Consider the following 17,163-nt stretch of genomic DNA (forward strand, 5'->3'; position numbering starts at 1 on the left):
AAAGAGGATGTTATATGGAGAGAGGGTGAGATGAGAAGGGGGGGAAAGAGAGGGAGGGAAGTTAAAGTTCATGAGTCCACTGCTATTGTACTAATTAATTTATTACTGACTGAGATGACATTGACTGGCAGTCCATACCTGAGAGGGAGAAGCTTCACACGTCCTCGCAGAAGAAACCATTTTGCAACTAAAAATGGTTAGATTAATAACATGGAATATAAAAGGGTTGCGCTCACCACATAAAAGGATGATGATACTTCGTCACCTGAAAAGATTGAGAGCAGATATAGCCTTGCTCCAAGAGACACACTTGGGTAAAGAAGACTTTTTTAGAATGAAGAAATTATGGGTGGGAGAAGTTTATGGCTCTAGCTCCGTAGACAGAAAAGCAGGAGTCCTAATACTTACACATAAAGCATTGGCACAGAGTTTCATCCATAGAAATGGACCAGGAGGGTAGGGTCATCCGTTTGAAATTAGAGATAAATAATGGAAGTATTGCCCTGTACAATATATATACCCCGAACATAAATCAAACTAAATTTTTTCTGTCCTTACAGAACAAAATACTGGCTGATAGTGGTAACAACATAATCATAGGAGGAGATTGTAATGAGGTGCTTAAGGCCTCTTTCACACTTCCGTTTTTTACAGTCACAATCCGCCAGGTTTTGAAAAAAAAACGGATCCTCAATTTTTTTTTGAGGATCCGTTTTTTCCCATTGACTTGCATTAATGGCGGATTGTGACGGATTGCTGTCCGTTGCATCCGTTTTTTGTGAGGATCCGCCAAAAGTTGCTGTCCGTCACCATCCTCAAAGATTTCAGAACGGAGCTTGTAACGTTTTTTTCTCTGGCGGATCCTCCAGACACTCATTTAACCCGAAATTCTTTCTGGGTGCCGGACAAAAATAAAAAAATTCTCCCTCTCCCTCTCCCTCTCCCTCTCCCTCTCCCTCTTTCTCTTTCTCTTTCTCTTTCCTCTTCCCGGCCTCTGAAAACGGATCCTGTGCCATCCGTTCGCATCAGTTTAGAACGGATCCGCTTGTCCGCCTTTTTGGCGGATTATAACTGATGCAAAAAACTGAAGTGTGAAAGAGGCCTAAGGAGGAAGAGGACAGGAAAGGGAGCTTAATAAGATTAAATCCAGGAGAAGGGAAGAAATATAGAGGGAAAAAAGGTTATTTGGAAGATATGATATCGAATTGGCAGCTGAAAGATGCGTGGAGAACGTCACACCCTACGGATCGGGAATTTTCACATTACTCTCATGCACACAGGACATGGTCGAGAATAGACATGTTCTTTGTGTCAGACAAGATACTACACAAAATGTGTGATGTCAGTATTGAGGACATGGTGATATCTGATCATAGTCCTATAGCTCTAGACTTAGCTGACGCACATCAGAAAGGGAAACATGACAAAAGAGCAAGATTTTGTGAAACGGATGGGGGAATGGTGGACAGAGTTTGCAATGTATAATGAGGAGCACAAGTCTAACCCTAGACTATATTGGGAAACAACGAAGGTGGTGATAAGGGGAAATATCATGGCTTACACGCAGAGAATAAAAAAACGAATAAAAGAGCAGTACTTAGCAGCAAGCAGCGAAGTTAGGAGCACCTATACAAGATATAAGAACTCACTACTGGATGAGGATAAAGATAATTGGATGCGGGCCAAATTTTTTTTTGAAGAATTGGCAGTAAAAAGAGAGCAATTATATAGAAAACACTGGGAGGTAGAATTAAATGGGTATGGTGACAAAGCAGGGAGAATACTGTGCTAATTTGGCTAGGGGAAGATATGTGTGTACATCTATAATGGCAATTAGAGATAAAGGACAACGACTGACTAATCCCAAAGATATAAACAGAGTGCTGGGCAAATTCTATGCTAGGTTATACAAGGATGAGGATCATCAAGATGTAGCGGGGGAGACATGGCTGGGTAGAGTTGATATCCCTAAACTGACAGAGGAAGAATTACAGGGTTTAAATGGTTGCATCACGGAGGAAGAAATTAGTATGGCAATAAAAGGGCTGGGGGCCAATAAGGCTCCAGGGGCCGATGGATTTAATGGTTCATTTTATAAGGCGTTGAGTGAGAAAATAGTTCCCACGCTTAAAGATTTATATAATCACATTTTGCAAGGGGAAGCTATCTCCGAAGGGATGAATACGGCCTACATAAAGCTTCTCCCGAAGGGAGGGATGGATTTGGAAGACCCTTCGGGATATAGACCGATATCATTAATAAATCAAGATGTTAAACTTCTCTCAAAGTCAAAAATAATGGCAGACAGGCTGGCTAGGATACTGCCTAGATTGATATCAAAGCAACAAACAGGTTTTGTGAAGGGAAGATCAGCCGTTACTAATATAAGGAAAGCCATGTTATTGCTAGGCAAGATTAGAGGGAAGCATTTGGATAAGGGAGAGGATCCAGCTATATTCACACTGGACGCAGAAAAAGCGTTCGATAATGTGAGGTGGCCATGGCTGGGTCAAGTGTTGGATAAAATAAATCTGGTAGGTCCATTTAGACGGTACTATATCAGAATCCCAAAGCAAGGGTATACACGCCGGGGTTTCTCTCAGATGCCTTCGAGCTGAAAAAGGGAATGAGGCAGGGGTGCCCGCTGTCCCCCTTACTGTTTAATTTGGCGATAGAACCTATGTCGAGATATTTAAGTGATTGCAGTGCCTACAAAGGGATAAAGGTGGGAAATGAGACAGTCAAAAATGCCCTATTTGCAGATGACATAATTCTGTTCATGAACAACCCAGAGGAAGATCTCCCTATGTTGCTGCTTGAAATTGAAAAGTTTGGAAAATTCTCAGGCTTTCGTTTAAATAAGTCTAAATGTGAGATTCTGTTCATGAGGAGTGAGGTAAAACGTGGCCAGGAGAGTAATATAATGGGTATCCCGAAAGCGACCACATCTATAAAGTACTTGGGAATTTATTTGGGGAGAACGCCGAAACAAATTTATGATCTCAATTGTAAGCCTATTATAGACAAAATAGAGAAGGAGTTGGAGAGGTGGGGAACTCTACCCCTCTCGCTGCTGGGTCGCTGCCACCTAATCAAGATGACAAGCTTTGCGAGAATACTGTACCCAATGCAAACTATCCCAATGTTAATTCATCACGCAGATGCTCTCAGATTAAACAGGGCCTTTTCTAAATTCATCTGGAGGGGTAAAAGAGCGAGATTGGCTATAAGAGCTCTAATGCACACAAAGGAGGGAGAGGGAGTGGGATTGCCAAATATTAGGGGATATAAGTTATCGTGTTTAATGAGGAATGTAATAGACTGTATTAAAAAAAACGGGGCGATATACTGACTACAAATTGGAAACGGAATTTTGTGGTTAGTGGGACCTGACGGCGCTGCTACTTACGCCGCTGTCACACATACCGCCAAACATTAAATATTCGGTAATATGTAAAGATACCATTGCCGCATGGAAGGCAGTAAGGGCCCCGTCACACATAGCGATCTCGCTAGCGACGCACGCCCCTTAGAAACCCGATGTGTACCTTAGTACCAGCTCCCAGCATCAGCGCGCTGGTAACTAAAGTACACAGCGACGCTGCGCGCTCGGCGTCGCTGTGCTGATCGCTGGTGAAGCTGTCTGTTTTACAGCTCGCCAGCGATCATGTAGTGACTCACCAACCATCCTGACACGCTGGTATCGTTGTCGGGATCGCTGGTGAGTCGCTATGTGTGATGGGGCCTTAAGAAAAAAACTAAAAATGTTGTGGAGAGTGTCGAAACACCTGAATCCTTGGACATTTCCTGCCTTTATATTAGGAAGAGAAAATAAGTTATACACAGAGTGGTTGGGGAAAGGTATACAGACGTTGGGGGACTTACATCTACAAGAAGGCCGCTGGTTGACGGGATTGGAGGTGATAGACAAATTTGAGCTGCCGAGATTTCATTTGATGTTATATAGTCAATTAAAGCATTATGTATTAGACTTCCTTTAGGATGTGAGGAAGGAAATCGATTCAGAAATATGGGAGGACTTGGTTACCAAAGACATTAGAGAAATATCTATCACCTCAATATATGGGATGCTGAGGGACATATTACACCCTTCAGGGAAGGGCAAAATATTTCACAAATTGGAAAAACATATACAGTGCCTTGTGAAAATATTCAGCCCCTGGAACTTTTCAACCTTTTCCCACATATCATGCTTCAAACATAAAGATACCAAATGTAAATTTTTGGTGAAGAATCACAAGTGGGACACAATTGTGAAGTAGAACGAAATTTATTGATTATTTTAAATTTTTGTGGAATTTCAAAAACTGAAAAGTGGGGTGTGCAATATTATTCGGCCCCTTTAACTTTCAGTGCAGCAAACTCACTCCAGAAATTCATTGTGGATCTCTGAATCATCAATGATCCAATGTTGTCCTAAATGACTAATGATGATAAATATAATCCACCTATGTGTAACCAAGTCTCCGTATAAATGCACCTGCTCTGTGATAGTCTCAGGGTTCTGTTTGAAGCACAGAGAGCATCATGAAGACCAAGCAACACAACAGGCAGGTCCGTGATACTGTTGTGGAGAAATTTAAAGCCGGATTTGGATACAAAATGATTTCCAAAACTTTAAACATCCCAAGGAGCACTGTGCAAGCGATCATATTGAAATGGAAGGAGTATCGTACCGCTGCAAATCTACCGAGACCCGGCCGTCCCTCTAAACTTTCATCTCAAACAAGGAGAAAACTTATCAGAGATGCAGCCAAGAGGCCCATGATCACTCTGGATGAACTGCAGAGATCTACAGATGAGGTGGGACAGTCTGTCCATAGGACAACAATCAGTCGTACACTGCACAAATCTGGACTTTTAAGGAAGAGTGGCAAGAAGAAAGCCATTTCTCAAAGATATCCATAAAAAATGTTGTTTAAAGTTTGCAACAAGCCACCTGGGAGACACACCAAACATGTGGAAGAAGGTGCTCTGTTCAGATGAAACCAAAATCGAACTTTTTGTCAACAATGCCAAACAATATTTTTGGCGTAAAGGCAACACAGCTCATCACCCTGAACCCACCATCCCCACTGTCAAACATGGTGGTGGCAGCATCATGGTTTGGGCCTGCTTTTCTTCAGCAGGGACGGGGAAGATGGTTAAAATTGATGGGAAGATGGATGGAACCAAATACAGGACCATTCTTGAAGAATACCTGTTGGAGTCTGCAAAAGATCTGAGATTGGGACAGAGATTTGTCTTCCAACAAGACAATGATCCCAAACATAAAGCAAAATCTACAGTGGAATGGTTCACAAATAAACGTATCCTGGTGTTAGAATGGTCAAGTCAAAAGTCCAGACCTGAATCCAATCGCGAATCTGTGGAAAGAGCTGAAAACTGCTGTTCACAAATGATCTCCATCAAACCTCACTGAGCTCGAGCTGTTTGCCAAGGAAGAATGGGCAAGCATTTCAGTCTCTCGATGTACAAAACTGATAGAGACATACCCCAAGCGACTTGCAGCTGTAATTGCAGCAAAAGGTGGCGCAACAAAGTATTAAGTTAAAGGGCCAGAATAATATTGCACGCCCCACTTTTCAGTTTTTGAATTTCCACAAAAATTTAAAATAACCAATAAATTTCGTTCAGCTTCACAATTGTGTCTCACTTGTTGTTGATTCTTCACCAAAAATTTACATTTGGTGTCTTTATGTTTGAAGCATGATATGTGGGAAAAGGTTGAAAAGTTCCAGGGGGCCGAATACTTTCGCAAGGCACTGTACATGATGAAGAACTTGAGCATAAGATGCTGCGGGGCTGGGAACTGGTAGGAAAGCCTATCATCAATGAATAATGGAGAGATAGTTCAGAATAATGCATAAAACAATATGTGGCTTCAATATACCTCCGACTCCGCAGAATCCTGATAGGCAGACAAGTTGCCCAAAATGTACAATGCCCAAAACAGACACAGAACATGGATTGTGGTCATGTCCCAGGACACAAGAACTCTGGTTAAAAGTCCAGGATATGTATCTGAAGATATGTGGGATATGGGTAGAAGTAGATCCACTGTGTTGGCTGTTTCACTTTACGACGGGTAAAACAAGAGGGGGACGGCTACATGACTTGTTTCACACCATGCAGTGGTGACAAAATGTCTAATTCTGCAACACTGGCTAGCTAAAACACTCCCAGGGATAAAAGAGATCTAGGAAGGTTTAACATCGGTCTTATGTTTGGAAAAAAGAGAAACAGAAAGAAATAAAGATAAAATGACGAAATTTTTTTTTTTTAAAAATGGAGAGTGTTTATAGAAACGTCACTGACCACCAGAGAAATTCAAGACTTAATGAGCGCCTTTGTGGATTTGGATTGGTATCTATTAGAGGATTTCAGTGGTAATCTGGGTAAACTGAAATGTGTTATATGAGCTGTATGGAGGATAAGGTGGAGATAAGGTGTCTGATTTCAGTCAATGTAATCTATGAAAATATGGAGGTAAGGGGGTTTGATGATTTTATATTAAGTTTATTTTTGCTTCTATTCAGGCTTAGATGATAAGCATGCTTAAATATATTCTTTGTAACAATTCAATGCAACGTTTATAACTTGTAATATGCAACTTCATTACAGAATCAATAAAAATGATGTTTCAAAAAAAATAAAATAAACTATTTTCAATCCAAATCATGTACACTCAAAAAATAAAATATATATAGTCTACATGGATATGTAGGTCATTCACAGTTGACTATCTCTTAATGTCTGCAATCCAATGTTTTATTCCAGAGAATTTTTTTTTTTTTTTTTTTTTTTAATATGAAACTAGCTACTACAGGACGGACACTGATCTCCATGAGATTCCGCCTCCAGAGTTTAAGTGAAAAGGGGCATTACCAGTGTGAGGAATGTAATGGCTGCAGAGCTGTGTGATCAGTGAGGAGAGGAGGTCGGGTTCTTTTCTCCCCTGCATAATACTGCCTGCTTTTGATTGGTCCACCTCATGCAGGAGAAGTACACATCCCCAAAGACAAATCTCTAGTATCACCCAGTTGAATTGTAGCATAAATTATAACCTCAACATTCCTAAGTAATATTTCTCCAGCAGAGGAGAAATAAAAAAATAAAAATTGCGTCTTTTTCAGCTCTAGATCCAATATTGTGGCTGTAGAGCTGAGTGGCCAATTTAACCTGCTCAGACTGAAGGAAGGTTCTCTCTATAGCTAGTTTTAGTGTTCACACAGCAGTACCTGTGGTTTTTGACTTTTATGTTTGCTCAGTTATATAATATAATTTATCAGCACAAACCATGCAGTGTCAGAACATGACAATTTGCTGGCTATGAGTTGCCGTCTGTTCTTAGGTGACATGGTCATGTTTAGCCATGTATAGTAGTCACAGCCTTTACCATGAACCGTGTAACCAAGATGATTCATTTTTTTATGGTATTTTTTGTGATTGTATACAGTTCATTAGATTGGTAAGTAGTACAGACCTGCATAGTGTGTATTTTGTGGTGTCTAACTGGAAATGATTTGGTACCATATCACTGTTACAGAACTACCCAGATGCCATGATAACTGCTATCGTGATATTGTATTTCTGTGATTCTAACACTTTCTGCAGTTTGTTCTCTGATAATGTGTGGAAACCTGTGGGAATGAATTTAAAGGATACCTGTCAGGATCTCCCGCTTTGTGTAAGACCTGTCAATCAAGCAGCTGTTTGTAAAAAAATAAAAATAAAGGAGTCTGTCACTGTTTCATGCCACCCCGGTACAGACAGCATAGATCTCCCGACTGGTTCCCTTTAAAAATTCTCACTGTGTTTGGATAATTGCATGTTATACTACAGTAACATTTAGTAATCAAGCAGAATATTGCCAGACTTCTTATTTAAAGCAACTGTGAAATGTCTAGGTTAGAGGTCACCAACCTATGTTTAAAGGGGTTGTTAGATGGTAACTTACTGATTGTTGGGTGTCTTACTGCTGAAACCTGCGCTGAGTGGCAGAACGGGAAATTTTGATCCCCCGACAGATTTTTTTGTCCCCATTCCAAAATGGAGCTGTAGGTTGGATGCCTAACTGATGCACCATTCTTTTTCTGTAGGACTGGCAGAATAAGCACTTAGAGAGGTGGCTGAGCTTGCACTGCTGGTCCATTCTAACGGGATAAAGGTTCCCTGATCTGCCAGCCAGTGTGGATTCTACTGGTGGGACATCCATCAATCAATAAGAAATCACCTATCTTATCGATGAGTCCTAAATTGTTTTCCATGGACAACCCCATTAAACCTGGACTCCAGATATTGAGGACACCACTGATCAGAATATCTGATTCTGGGAGTCCCAATTCTTCATTAGCAGCACTGCCTTGAGTACTGGACTGCTTTCATGGCCAATCCATTGTACTGGCCTCCCATTCTGGTTCTTGGCTTCCACATAGGGTACCTCTGATCTAGGTCTGTCTTGGTTACGTATGAGACCTACTAACTGTAGTTACCATGTACATTACAAGCGAGTGTCCACAAGCCAATAGATGTGTTGTACGCAGCATGGCTTTTCCTCCACAATGCATGACGTTTATAGAGACTTTTCTGATAGCTATTATATGTAAATCTATTCTCACCCAGGTATATACACTACACATGTAAATGTCAGCAATGCGTATAATGTTAATTTCCACTAATAAAATTTAATAGTTTCCTATTTATTCTGTTAAAGAGTTTATGCACTATGTCAAATTTACATATAACCTCAACCTTGGTCACAGTCCTAGGGGAAATATTACAAATGTTCCGATCTGTGTATGCTGACTATGAAGTATTGTATGTCATCGGTTTAGTGCAGTTTGAGGTTATAGAAGTTTATGAATGAATTTGCAAAAGTATAAAAATGTTAAAAGTTTGTATTTTAGCTGCCGGGGTATATAAATGTAATGTACTATTCATGACAGTTTTCTGCTAATAGAAACTCTAGATGCATTTAGTGTATTTGCATACACTGTGGTTTCCTTGTGTTTTTTTAATAGTTGTTTATGACTAAAGATGAAAAAGTAGAAATGAATAAAAACATTTTGGCCAAATTCCATTTGAAACACTTTTCTGCTTTATTGGCCCTCACTTTTGTGCAGTGCGATACTCCACACTTCGGGAGGCACGTTGCAGAGTTCATCATTGTAATTTCTGGCTCTTGGAATGTAATGCCTGAGCTACAGAATGGCAGAACTATAGGGTAGAAGGACCGAGGTGTCGTAACTCTCTGATGTTTGGGTCCAGTGGAAATCTGCTAGGTACTCTAAATGGGCATCATCTGATTAAACAGTCACCCTTTGGTCCTTTTCATGTAGCTCACTAGCTGGCTCCCGGTTTACCATTGAGCTAGGAGAGCCATATTACTTAAAGGGGTGTTTTGTGTTTTCAGTATTTGCATCTCATTGGTCTTGTGCTTCTCAGGACCTTGGATACCAGGGCATGGTGTGCTCCTGAAGATTGACAGATAAGACCAGCGGTATGGTAGCACTGCTGATTCAAATTGAGCTCTCCCCTAGGCTGCTAGCAGAGGCAGCTTTGACTCTGCACCTTGGTAGAAGCATAGGGGGACTGAGGCTGGTTGGAGCCAGTGATCCGGTCATCTTCTGAGCAGCACAAGCAGGATCTAAAGCTTAGAGCCTGCGATTAGTACATGTATTTTTCCTAGGTTACTGGTTACAATGAGATTTTAAAGAGAATCTGTCACTTACTAAGCTGCAGATATGGGGTTAGTCTGAACCTGCTCGGTGCCCACACTTAATTTCCTCCCGGCAGAAGAGCTCTAACTTTATGCCTTCTGATAGTGTTTAGTATTCAGTCACAGGGGTGGGGCCAGCGCGAGTTCAGTCACCATTCGGTGTATAAAGAGTGGCATCTGTCACCGCAACCCCAAGCACTGACTGACTGCATATCAGCATTAGGGCCAGCTGTGAGTCACTGCTCTCTATACATAGTGACTGAACCCACGCAGCCGCCACGCTCTTGATTTAACCCCTTAGTGACAGAGCCAATTTGCTACTTAATGACCAGGCCAATTCTGACAACTGTCATTTTATGAGGTTATAACTCTGGAACGCTTTACCGAATCCCGCTGATTGAGATTTTTTTTCATGACATATTGTACTTCATGTTAGTGGTAAAATTTCTTCGATATGACTTGCGTTTATGAAAAAAAAAAATGGGAATATGGCGAAAATGTTTGAAATTTTGCAATTTTCAAACTTTTCATTTTTATGCCCTTAAATCCGAGAGATGACACACAAAATAGTTAATAAATAACATTTCCCACATGTCTACTTCACACTAGCACAAATTTGGAAACAAATTATTTTTTTTTTTGTTAGGAAGTTATAAGGGTTAAATTTGACCAGCGACTTCTCATTTTTATTTTAGGGACCACATCACGTGTACATGACAGAAAACACCCAAAAGTGACGCCATTCTAAAAACTGCACCCCTCAAGGTGCTCAAAACCACATTCAAGAAGTTAATTAATCCTTTATGTGATTCACATGAACTGAAGCAATGTGGAAGGAAAAAATGAACGTTTAACTTTTTTTCACAAACATTTTACATCAAAACCATTTTTTTTTTTTAATTATTTTCACAAGTTTGAAAAGAGAAAGTGAACCGCCATCTTTGTTGTGAAATTTCTCCTGAATATGCCAATACCCTTTATGTGAGGGTAAACCACTGTTTGGGCGCACGGCAGAGCTCGGAAGGGAAGGAGCACCGTTTGACTTTTTCAACACAGAATTGGCTGGAATTGAGATCAGACACCATGTCGCATTTGGAGAGCCACTGATGTGCCTAAACAGTGGAAACCCCCAATTCTAACTTCAACCCTAACCACAACACACCCCTAACCCCAATCCCAACCCTAACCACAATCCTAACCCTAATCCCAACGCTAACCCTAATCCCAAATTTAGCCCCAACCCTAACCCTAATGGGAAAATAGAAATAAATACACACGTGGTCAAAATTGTTGGTACCCTTCGTTTAATGACAGAAAAACCCACAATGGTCACAGAAATAACTTGAATCTGACAAAAGTAATAATAAATAAAAAAAACTATGAAAAGTCAGACATTGCTTTTCAACCATGCTTCCACAGAATTAAAAAAAAAAAAAAAATTAATAAAACCAATGAAATAGGCCTGGACAGAAATGATGGTACCCCTGAAAATGTGACAAAAGGGACATTTTAAATCAAGGTGTGTCCACTAATTAGCATCACAGGTGTCTACAATCTTGGAATCAGTGAGTGGGCCTGTATAGAGGGCTACAGATACTCACAGTGCTGTTTGGTGACATGGTGTGTATCACACTCAACATGGACCAGAGGAAGCAAAGGAAAGAGTTGTCTCAGGAGATTAGAAAGAAAATTATACACAAACATGTTAAAGGTACAAGTTATAAGACCATCTCCAAGTAGCTTGATGTTCCTGTGAATACATTTGCACATATTCAGAAATTTAAGCCCCATGGGACTGTGGCCAACCTCCCTGGACGTGGCTGCAGGAGGAAAATTGATGACAAATCCAAGAGACGGATGGTAACAAAAGAGCCCAGAAAAACTTCTAAACAGATTAAAGGTGAACTTCAAGCTCAAGGAACATCAGTGTCAGATTGCCCCATCCGTCGTTGTATGAGTCAAAGTGGACTTCATGGGAGACGACAATGGAGGACACTATTGTTGAAAAAAAAATCATAAAAAAGCCAGACTTATATTTGCTAAGCTACATTTTGACAAGCCACAAAGCTTTTGGGAGAATGTCCTCTGGACAGCTGAGACAAAAATGGAACTTTTTGGCAAGACACATCAGCTCTATGTTCACAGATGGAAAAATGAAGCATATCAAGAAAAGAACACTGTCCCTACTGTGAAACATGGTGGAGGCTCTGTTATGTTCTGTGGCTGCTTTGCTGCATCTGGCACCGTCTGTCTAGAATCTGTGCAGGGTATAATCAAATCTCAAGACTGTCAAGGGATTCAAGAGAGAAATGTGCTGCCCAGTGTCAGAAAGCTTGGTCTCAGTCGCAGGTCATGGGTCTTGCAACAGGATAATGGCCCAAAACATACAGCTAAAAACACCAAAGAATGACTAAGAGGAAAACACTGGACTATTCTGAAGTGGCCTTCTATGAGCCCTGACCTAAATCCTATTGAGCATCTTTGAAAATAGCTGAAACATGCCGAAAAGGCAACCTTCAAACACAAGACAACTGGAGCAGTTTGCTCTTGAGGAGTGGGCCAAAATACCTGTCGAGAGGTGCAGAAGTCTCATTGACAGTTACAGGAATCGTTTGATTGCAGTGATTGCCTCCAAAGGTTGTGCAACAAAATATTAAGTTAAGGGTACCATCATTTCTGTCCAGGCCTATTTCATGCGTTTTATTTTTAAAAAATATTGTGGAAGCATAGTTGAAAAGCAATGTCTGGCTTTCATTTGTTCATTTTCAGAGATTTTTGATTTATTACTTTTGTCAGATTCAAGTTATTTCTGTGCCCATTGTGGGTTTTTCTGTCATTAAACGAGGGGTACCAAAAATTTTGTCCACGTATGTATAATTTTTTTATTTTATTATTTTTTCCAACTAAGGGGGTGATAAAGGGGGGGGGGGGTTGATTTACTATTTTTTTTGTATTTTGATCACTGTGATAGGGTCTATCACAGTGACCAAAATGAACCAATAGGAAAAATCTATTGTTGCCAGGTGCCGGCTGGCAGATCTCGGCGGGCGCACTGCGCTTGCGCCCTCTATTTTTTTTCCCCAGAAGAACACTGTGGCCGTGGGGTGAAACAGGAGGGCCCAGGGACACTGGGAGGTACTGTGGGAAAGGGGGGGGGGATATGATCAGAGGAGAGAGAAATTAAATGACAAATCGGACTTTTTTTTTTCTTATTTGTGGTCGCCGTTATACCATTAATAACGGCAATCGCAACACCGAGGTCGGTAAAAACCGACCCGAATCATGTTAACTGGGGTCTCGGCTACCCCCGGCAGCCAAGACCCCAGAGAAATTCAGACTCTGGGGGACACTATACCCTTATTTCTCAGAGCCGTTAAAAAGGGGTGTGTTTGGGTTAGAGTTGGAGTTAGAATTGGGGGGCTTCCATTGTTTAGGTACATCATGGGGTCTTCAAAGTTGACATGATGCAACCATTGATTCCAGCCGATTTTGCGTTCAAAAAGTCAAATGGTGCTCCCTGCCTTCTGAGCCCTGGCATTCACCCAAACAGTGGCTTTCCCCCACATTACAGGGCACTGGCGTACTCAGGAGACATTGCACAACAATTTTGTGGTCCATTTTCTCCTGATCCCTTTGTGAAAATAAAAAATAATTTGGTTCCAAAGTAAAATTTTTTGTGACAAAGTAAAATGTTCATTTTTTCCTTCCAAATTGCTTTAGTTCTCATGAAGCACCTGTTATATTGACCCCTCAAACTCACTTCAAATGTGAGGTGGTCCCTAAAAAATGGTTTTGTAAATTTTGTTGTAAAAATAAATCGCTGGTCAACGTTTAACCCTTATAGCGTCCTAACAAAAAAAAAATTGTTTTCTAAATTGTGCTTATGTAAATTTGACATGTGGGAAATTTTACCACTAACATGAAGTACAATATGTCACGAAAAAACAGCCTCAGAATCAATGGGATTACTTGAAGTGCTCCAGAGCTATAACCTCATAAAGTGACAGTGGTCAGCTTTGTAAAAATTGGCTTGGTCATTAAGTACCAAATTGGCTCTCACTAAGGGGTTAAAAAAATCACCTAGTGACATGTCAATCCATTTGCAATGTACATAAGGTAAATAGTAGTGATATTAATTTGCGTACTGCCTGATTAGTTTCCAAATGATCACTCCAGTTTTTCCTCCCTTGTCACATAACTTGCACTCTTACTCCCCAAATCCCATTCCCAATGTGTGTACCAAAAGTCAGTGTCTCTATGTGTTATTATAGATGTAAATACTTATGTCCCCCCAAAAAATTGAGAAAAGTATTCAAGGTGTGATACCTTTAATTGGCTAACCAGAGAAATTATATTTGCAAGCAACCTTTCAGGGCTCAGTTGGCCACTTCATCAGGCTAGTTTGCAAGTGAATTACTGAGAAGAGACGGCAACATTTAAATTGGAATTATAACAGGATATGAGATGATGCTACCTAGAGACAGGCCAAGGAAATCAAATTAAGGTTTTTGTTACACATGCAGATGAGGACCAAGTGTTCTATTAGAGATCTGAAGACCTTCTTGTGGAGGTGTGAACTGTGTCCATGTAATGAGTCATGAATCCAGGTGTCAAATTCAGTCCTATTGTTAGGGTTTCAAACATATTTATAAATTTGAACTCCCAAATTTTTCTCTCTCTGTCACTATTAAAATGACCTTTCAATATTAGGACTTTTAGATCTGCCAAGCTGTGTCCAGGTCTAGAGAAGTGTATTCCTACAGGTGTGTCCAGCTCATTTTTAATAGATGTCTATGCAGATTCATCCTTGTTTTTAGTTTTTGCTTAGTTTCTCCGATGTATGTCCCTGCATTGCACCTTGTACACTGTATCATGTACACTACATTTGAGGATGTACATGAAAAAGAGTCCATGGTCTTATAGTCCTGATTTGTGTTGGGTATGGGGACTTTATCTGTTGGTGATATGTGGGTGCAGGTCTTGCATTTCTTACTGTTACAGGGGACTGTGCCTGTCTCTGATGGTGATGTGAGGGCACTTCTGACATGGATATTCCTTAGGTTGGGAGGGTGTTTGTAGGAGAGCAGTGGCAGTTCTGGGAATATTGCTTTCAGTCTGTAGTCTCTGTGGAATATGGGTTGGAGGTCAGCGCCAATTTTCCTTAAAATGTTCATGTGAGGGTTGTACGTGACCACAAGCGGCACCCTGTTTTTATCCTCCTTTTGTTTGTAATCCAAGAGGCTGCTTCTTGGGATCCTTGGAAACAAGGGGGAAGGAAATACCACATGCACAGATTGGCAAGATAAAAGCCATATAGAGCACAAGAGTACACACAGGCCCAGGATAGCCCACCAACATAGGATCACATAGATCAAGTCTATATATATATATATATATATATATATATATATATATATATATATATATATATATATATATATATATATATATAGTGCCTACAAGTAGTATCCAACCCCCTGCAGATTTAGCAGGTTTACACATTCGGAGTTAACTTGGCATTGTGACATTTGGACTGTAGATCAGCCTGGAAGTGTGAAATGCACTGCAGCAAAAAAGAATGTTAATTATTTGTTTAATTTTTTTTTAAATTGTGAAAAGTTTATTCAGAGGGTCATTTATTATTCAACCCCTCAAACCACCAGAATTCTGTTTGGTTCCCCTAAAGTATTAAGAAGTATTTCAGGCACAAAGAACAATGAGCTTCACATGTTTGGATTAATTATCTCTTTTTCCAGCCTTTTCTGACTATTTAAGACCCTCCCCAAACTTGTGAACAGCACTCATACATGGTCAACATGGGAAAGACAAAGGAGCATTCCAAGGCCATCAGAGACAAGATAGTGGAGGGTCACAAGGCTGGCAAGGGGTACAAAACCCTTTCCAAGGAGTTGGGCCTACCTGTCTCCACTGTTGGGAGCATCATCCGGAAGTGGAAGACTTATGGAACTACTGTTAGCCTTCCACGGCCTGGAAGCCTTTGAAAGTTTCCTCCCGTGCCGAGGCCAGGCTTGTCCGAAGAGTCAAGGCTAACCCAAGGACAACAAGGAAGGAGCTCCGGGAAGATCTCATGGCAGTGGGGACATTGGTTTCAGTCAATACCATAAGTAACGTACTCCTCCGCAATGGTCTCCGTTCCAGACGAGCCTGTAAGGTACCTTTGCTTTCAAAGCGTCATGTCAAGGCTCATCTACAGTTTGCTCATGATCACTTGGAGGACTCTGAGACAGACTGGTTCAAGGTTCTCTGGTCTGATGAGACCAAGATCGAGATCTTTGGTGCCAACCACACACGTGACGTTTGGAGACTGGATGGCACTGCATACGACCCCAAGAATACCATCCCTACAGTCAAGCATGGTGGTGGCAGCATCATGCTGTGGGGCTGTTTCTCAGCCAAGGGGCCTGGCCATCTGGTCCGCATCCATGGGAAGATGGATAGCACGGCCTACCTGGAGATTTTGGCCAAGAACCTCCGCTCCTCCTTCAAGGATCTTAAGATGGGTCGTCATTTCATCTTTCAACAAGACAACAACCCAAAGCACACAGCCAAGAAAACCAAGGCCTGGTTCAAGAGGCAAAAAATCAAGGTGTTGGAGTGGCCTAGTCAGTCTCCTGACCTTAACCCAATTGAAAACTTGTGGAAGGAGCTCAAGATTAAAGTCCACATGAGACACCCAAAGAACCTAGATAACTTGGAGAAGATCTGCATGGAGGAGTGGGCCAAGATAACTCCAGAGACCTGTGCCGGCCTGCTCAGGTCTTATAAAAGACGATTATTAGCTGTAATTGCAAACAAGGGTTATTCCACAAAATATTAAACCTAGGGGTTGAATAATAATTGACCCACACTTGTATGTTTAAAATGTATTAAAATTTAACTGAGCAACATAACTTTTTGGTTTGTAAGATTTATGCATCTGTTAATAAATCCTGCTCTTGTGTGAGGTTTGAAGGCTCTAACTTATTTGCATCTTATCAAACCTGCTAAATCTGCAGGGGGTTGAATACTACTTGTAGGCACTGTGTGTGTGTATATGTATGTATATATATATTTATATTTATATTTATATATATATATATATATATATATAAGTCAAAAAGAATGTACAGCCGGTAATTCCAGCAGAGGATGATATATAACATAGAATAGAGAGCAAGTGCTCAGATAAGAGACAGTTTGTGACATATAGACATGAGCTATCATGCAGCTATTGCTGGTGTTAAGATGCTACATACAGGGGCCTTAGGCATATAGCCTTAACTGGGCACTAAATAATCATACAGCTATTACTGATAGTCAGACGCTACATGCAGGGGCCTTAGGCATATAGCCTTAACTGGGCACTAAATAATCATACAGCTATTACTGATAGTCAGACGCTACATGCAGGGGCCTTAGGC

At 40.8% G+C, this 17,163-nt stretch overlaps 1 protein-coding gene across 2 annotated transcripts in view; it reads left to right on the forward strand.

Annotated features, from left to right (window-relative positions):
- The window catches only part of PHTF2 (putative homeodomain transcription factor 2), a 205,396-nt gene that overhangs the window by 110,648 nt on the left and 77,585 nt on the right, over window positions 1-17,163 (forward strand). The gene's annotated exons all lie outside the window — the stretch shown is intronic.

The sequence above is a fragment of the Dendrobates tinctorius genome, unplaced genomic scaffold (assembly GCF_039654945.1).
Source record: "Dendrobates tinctorius isolate UK_male_01 unplaced genomic scaffold, ASM3965494v1 ptg000176l, whole genome shotgun sequence".
Classification (NCBI taxonomy): Eukaryota; Metazoa; Chordata; class Amphibia; order Anura; family Dendrobatidae; genus Dendrobates; species Dendrobates tinctorius.